General features: G+C 37.6%; 1 protein-coding gene across 7 annotated transcripts in view; it reads right to left on the bottom strand.

Moving 5' to 3' along the window:
• ZNF385B (zinc finger protein 385B) overlaps window positions 1-6,613 on the bottom strand; it is a 153,627-nt gene that overhangs the window by 87,631 nt on the left and 59,383 nt on the right. Inside the window, exon 1 of one of the 7 annotated variants that reach the window (XM_031554187.1) lies at window positions 5,466-5,525. The exons of the other annotated variants lie outside the window; for them this stretch is intronic. The gene's annotated coding sequence lies outside the window, so the exon portion shown is untranslated. Of the gene's footprint in view, window positions 1-5,465; window positions 5,526-6,613 lie in introns of those variants that run through there. 7 annotated transcript variants of the gene reach the window in all.

Genomic DNA, 6,613 nt, shown 5'->3' with positions numbered 1-6,613 from the left:
TTTTTAAATGTGATACTCAGAGTAAACAATAACAGAGGCTCGCTCAAATCTGTGCTAGCCATGGCCTACAGTTGCCTTCTGATGTTTGAGTGCTGTGGAATGAGAATAACAACATCCTGACACAAGAAAAATAAGAGAAGAAATGGAACTGTGCAAAGAACTACCATTCTGATTCACAGGTACACTCGTTAGGGAACTTATCAGCAAACTTATGAGACATTAATGCCAGTTTCTGCTCAACTTCCTTTTTTCTCCAAATGAACACCTTCATTTAATGGAAGGGCACAACAGGAAATTCCCACAGATGAAAACACTTCTGATAAAATACAGTGTGAAAAGGCCGAACAGTCTCATCATAATTTGGGCTTTTTGGCATGGTTCAACTATGACACAGTGCAACTCACTCAGCACTTGTGTTAAGCTCTAATTGTAAAACAGGTGCAGAGAAACGCCTCCTGCTTCCAGCAGCTGAGTTGCTTCACTGGCACAAGCTGAGAAACACAACTTCCACCTCTCTTTAAATGCAAAGGGAAATGTCTGTTCTGTGACTGCATATTGGGTCTGGTCTTCTCTCACACAGCCTCTTCAAATTAGAAAGGCACATTCCCCAAAGCCCCTTCCCTTCAGTCCTTTCTCTTTATTTGCTACTTTCTCAGTTTTCCTTCTCTTGGTCTTTCCATTAATCATTTGTACCTCTGGGCAGGTACAATACTGACCTCTTTGTTCATTCTTCTTGTGCACAGAATCCTTTTACTCGTTCATAATGTTTCTGTGTTTGCACTATGTCTCACACTAGAACTCTAAAGTATTTCTGCAGAGCAAGGACACCCACTGCAGGGCTAGCTGGAGTGCACACACACTGCTGCATCAGCACAGCCACTCTATAGATTACAGAATGGGAGAAAGCTGCAAGGAAGAGTCATCAGGATAGCAGAATCCACACTGGCGTATTTTGGAAGTGGAAAACGTGCCTGATAAGCAGATCCAGAGCTCTGCACTGTGAGGGAGATTCTGCACTAAGGGGAGCTAAATGCCTGGACACTGGGACAGGGTCTGTTGTAAAGAATTCCCTCTGAAACAGGCAGATGCGTGCTACTCTACAAGGAGACTAGTCTCCCCCTGAGCATGGTGACAAATAATAGCTCCTTTTTATTTCAGCTTTAGGTGCGAAAGCCAATTAAAGTGCATAACTGAAACAAGACACAGAGTTAATTTCTCTTGGCAGCCAATCTTCTCTTTCTACAAAGCCATCAAATTATGCACGGGCTTTGCGGAGATGGCATCTGTACCAATGCATCAGAACAAGAAGCAGATTTGTACCTGTTAAAATCCATCCCAAAAGGTTTGCATGTTCACAGATGCGCACCGTTGTTTGGAAGTCTGCAAGACTCCATAGGTATTTATATCTACTACAAATACAAACATACGCTCCTAGAGCTGTGTATGAACAAGTGTAGGATGTACAGAAGGTTGGCTGAAAATTTCTAGGCTGTATTTCCAGGATGGGAGCAGAAAAAACCCTGCCTCCCTTCTACCTCCAGGAATGGCACCACAGCCCTGGGCTCACAGGTAGACCTCTGTCATTACATTTTTTGATGGAAAATTCCATTCCACACTCTATAACATTCAAAGCCAACACTTCTCAAACATCACATGGTTTTTGTGTAAGGTACGGTGCTACCAGCCCAAAACTGCAGGGACATCTTAGCGTGATTACTTCATTCTGAAATATTATCTCTGAATCACATCGTGTTTTTTTGCCTAGAAGGTTATTCTCAGTATACAGATGACAACCTCTCTTTCCAGTCTGGATAAAGCACTAATGTCACAGTGTTAACCTCTAAGCTTCTTATTGATACCTTAGCTATCTTTTACCACGTGCATTTAGCGATGATATTTCTACCAGTGAGTCAGAGACATACCAGTTTTATCCCTTTGGGACAACCCGCTCACATAGGATCCTCTTCCTTTACCAGAAGTATTCACTCAGCTAATCTAAGCTCTGAAGCTTAAAGTACTGGCACCAGTAAGTAAGGTCATTCCAGACACCTGTTATAAATTTAAGCAACCTAATTAGCCATCAGAGTTTGCCCCATCAGAACAGCATACGCTTTCAGTGATTTTCTTAACATAAATTTGTATGTACTTCAACAGATTAGCACTGCAGTCTGCCACCTCTTTGGCACATACCCAACACATTGCAATGCATGACAGGACAGATTTATGCCCATAAAAACATAATTGAGTTTTTAACTGTTATATGGAAAGCACATACGTACCACTTTTTTTTCTTTAAATACTATACATGCATATTCATTTTTTTCCCCATCTAAATTTCATTGAGTTATTTCAGTACTGTTGCTACCTAAAATACAAATATCAAAAGAGTAAACTTTGACTAATTATTTTGACTAATATTTTCCTAATTTACTGATCTGTTAAATGCTATACTGGGCAGAAGATGGAGCTAGCACCTACCTACAAGCATGACGGAGGAACACTTAAGCCTTATTTTCACTTGTCATTAAATTTGCCCTACAATTTGCCCTAGGAGTTAAGCGTCCTTCAGCATACAAATCTGGGCCTGAAAACTCACAAGCTTCTCCTCTCCTCAAACTTTCTGATTCACGTAGTGACTTCCTGTAGCTCAGCCCTGCTCTTCTGGACTCTGCTCTGCTTTACCGCAAGTTCAGGTCACTACTCAGGTGGGTCTGTACTTACACAGGATACTCCCCCGTGCACAGAGGAGACACAAGCATTCAGAAATAGGGCTGCACAGAGCAGCCTGCAAGGCTAAGTCACACTACCTCTTTTCAGAGGTATGAATAATGGTGGATTGTATATATATATATATATATATATATATATTTTTTTTTTAAATCTCATTTTCACTTCCTCTTGCAAAAAACAGCTGTCTGGAAATGGATTTACTGAGGCTGCTGACTGCACTACAATCTAAGTGCCTGATCTTAGAGAAGGGCAGCAGAGGAAAGAAGCTCTACCACTCCCAATCTACATGCACTTATTTAAGAAGAGCATTCACTGTTCTTGCATTTTCCCCTTGTTCTTTACTTTGCTGAGCATGTCATATCTTCTTTCACCTTATCAGTTTCAAAAGAAAATTTAACTGGCACCCAAAAGCTAAGCAGAGACTTAAGGGAAGATGAGCAGAAATGGTTGACCTTGGGATAACTCACTAAGATTTCCTCTTCTCAGTTCTACTCTCTATAGATATAAATATCACCTTTATCTACAAGGTTCTTCCAAAAATTCACTGCTAGAAAGAAATTCATTAACAAAAACTGACTTTGGTTTCTTATCTTAAGATCTCTAGAGAAAGGCTAAAGAAGGACACCCAGGTAAATTAGTGTTTCAGCTGATATCTCAAGTCATTAAAAGTAGGTATATTTGTTTAAAAGAAAATAACTATTTCAGAAAGAAGGACAGGAATTTAAAATATCTTTTTTAACTCCTTCAAAAACAGAGAGAAGATGATAGACTAATATAATCTTGTCACAAAGCATATTTGCTCTCCATGGGGTTGACCAGCATAGAGAAACCATTCTCAAACACATCACAAAGAACAGAAGGGTCCCTCCTGAAATGTGAAAGTAGTCCTTACAGAATATATTTGTACTCTTCAGGAATAAATTGGACCTGCAGCCAAGAAACCATTTCCTGTCAAAGTAAATAAACATCAAATAATAATAACAGAACTGCAAAATATTCATATTTCTACAATAAGACATCTGCTAAACAGTACCTCAGTATTTTATTTTTAAACAACTTTGAACAGTCACACATGTCCCTGATAGTTCACACCCATTTGTATCAGTCAGCATTACTGGATCCTGACAAGAGGAAAACTTACTAACGAGACAAGTGTTGCTTCTGTACCAGAGCCAGATTTAGATCTGAGTGAAAATTTGAGATGCAAAGAAATGCCAGAGCAGCTTTGTCTCAATCCTTCATATAACCTTTTATTTTCAGTGGGAAAGCTGACCAATTATACTGTTAAATGAAGACTGGCATCAAAATATCTTGCAGCTTCATATCTCTATTTTGAGGACAGATTATCAGTAAAACCCAATGTATAAATAAAGGAATAAAAGAGCATTCATATCTGAAAATACTTCTTGTGACTCCAAACAGAAAGATTGAAGAACAGTATAACTAGCCCTGGTCATTCCAACCACTTCTTGAGATCTCAGTATGTAAAAAAAAACAAAAAAACAAAAAACCAACAAACCAAAAGTATGCTTAATCTTAACCAATTTTGCAATATGTCACAATAAAGTTTATAATATAAATACATCTGCTGTTGATGCCAAAAAGTGTACTAAAAAAGTAAACTAATATAAACCATTATCAGAGAACTTAGCTCCTGTTTGCCCTTCTTCAAAACAGCCATAGCAGCACTCCAATGACTTCCACAGTTCTGCATGTACATTGTTTCTTGTTTAAATTCCATGTCACAGTCACTGTATATAGCACAGTCCATAGGAGATGAGCAATTTTGGCTGGTAATAGACAGGACACCTAGGCATACAATTCAATAGTACGAAATCAACAAGCTATCTCACAATGGAAGAGAAAATTCCCATCCATGCTGCTAACTAATTCTGTCAACATCCCTGAAGGCAATAACAAACCATTCAAGAGTCTGCTTTTGATACAGATGCTTTAGAAAAAAATACTGTTCTTATGACTAAATGAGCACTATGCAAAATATCGTGATTTACAACTCGGAAAATAAAATTTTAAAAGTCCAAGAATGATCCAGTTAAGAGGTTTTTTCAAGACCTTTATTGATCCAAGTATTTTCTGAAACTACCATGCAAACATAATACTGGAACTCCACTTTTATATTCAAATTATAGAAATAAAACATGCAAAAGTCAAGTTTTGGAAAAGCAAATATGAAACAACATTCTAGGTTTCAGTTTCAGATACTGAAACAGGAGAAGAAATGAACAAAAAAACGCAACACAGTGGCTTCCAGGTTTTATTCTCTCATTATGATATGGACAGAAAAGTGTTTATGGAGTATAATCCCCTGCAATTGGACCTAACATTGCCAACCCTGTACTCCTCTTCCTCAAAGGAGCCGTTTGCTGCATTCAGTACTAACCTGGAAGAGGGATCATTACCACCTCACGTAAGACTAATGTCTTTCATGAAGTTTACTGTATAGATTCACAAATAGCAAAGTAAAGTGCTAGATCTTTTATTCATCTTGTATGTCCCACTTCTGTGTCCCCCAGCAAAAATGTAATTCTCCAGGAAAAAAAGCTATATCAATTTTCAGTATAATAAATTATGTCAGTTTCTTTCCTCTTCCCTACCACACTTGTATGAACTTTATTACTTCAATATTACACTTCTTACATAAACAATTTTCTCTCCTATATGCATTCATATAAAGTATCATAACAAGACAGACCGTAATAAAATGGCAGCTGTACCTCAAAATCTTCATAACTGGTTTTATCTCTTTCTATGCAGGGAAAAGCATTCCTCCTCCCAACCAAAATGTCTGAAAAACAGATTAAGTACTCTAACAATCCATGCTGCTGAAATTTTGAACAAATCAGAGGATGAATTACTATATATTGTTACTAACAGAATCAGGAGATAATGACAAAATTGTGAACAGAGGAGGAACTAGGACAAGCAAGCTGATGGATTGCACTAGCTTGAGATGAGCTCAACTTCAAGGAAAAACATCTCTGACTTATTCTTGCTTAATGCAGTGTCACTTTATTGTACTCCAAACTAGTCATGATCCCATGCAGCTGGGAGCTGTAGACACACAGGGTGCTATAACACACATCACACATACATCACTAGCATATAACGTGGAACAGGATGTGCCCAAATAACTGCTATCATATTTAATGAAGTCATTGCAAATTTTTTCGGCCAATTTGCAGCAACAAAATTGCTCTGAGGTGTTTTTATTGTGTCAATTTTTTGTTTAATAGCCATATGACCAAAAAAAAAAAAAAAAATCAAGCAGAGAGTAAACAGTCAGAACTCCAGCAGAACTTAATGAAATGCAGTTCAAAGAAAATGTCCTTCCTGGGGTATCTTACCAAGATACCCAAGAGAGGTTTGAGCAACCACAGTATTATAAGAGAAGCAACAGGAAAAAAAAAACACCTGTACAATAATGCCAAATTATTTCTATTCATCTGAACAATTTACTGAAAGACAAACTAGAGACATTGTATAATTGTTAGTGAATAATTTTATATTAAATGTTCATAAGCAAAGCATTGGATTCATTAAGGACAGCAGAAATACACATCAACTTGGTAATCCTTAGATGCAGAATGTTGGGGGGGACAAAAAAACTGTTTATAGTGTTGGATATTTGCTATAATCACATCTGCCACTTCGGTTCTGTTTAATGTCATTAACACTTAAGTGGAAAAAAAAAACAGAAATAAATTCTGCTCAATATTAGTTCAGGATATAACAGGTTTGCCCATCAACAGAATTTAGCTTAAAATGTAGACACAGCTGCTCAGACATCTTCAAGAAATAAACCAGTTAAAGGTTGATCAGATTCTTTCAAACATCTCTGCTGCAATAGCATGCAAGAGATCAA

Source organism: Meleagris gallopavo, chromosome 7, assembly GCF_000146605.3.
Source record: "Meleagris gallopavo isolate NT-WF06-2002-E0010 breed Aviagen turkey brand Nicholas breeding stock chromosome 7, Turkey_5.1, whole genome shotgun sequence".
Classification (NCBI taxonomy): Eukaryota; Metazoa; Chordata; class Aves; order Galliformes; family Phasianidae; genus Meleagris; species Meleagris gallopavo.
Note: the sequence above shows the minus strand (reverse complement) of the source record. Positions and strands in the feature narration are given on the sequence as shown.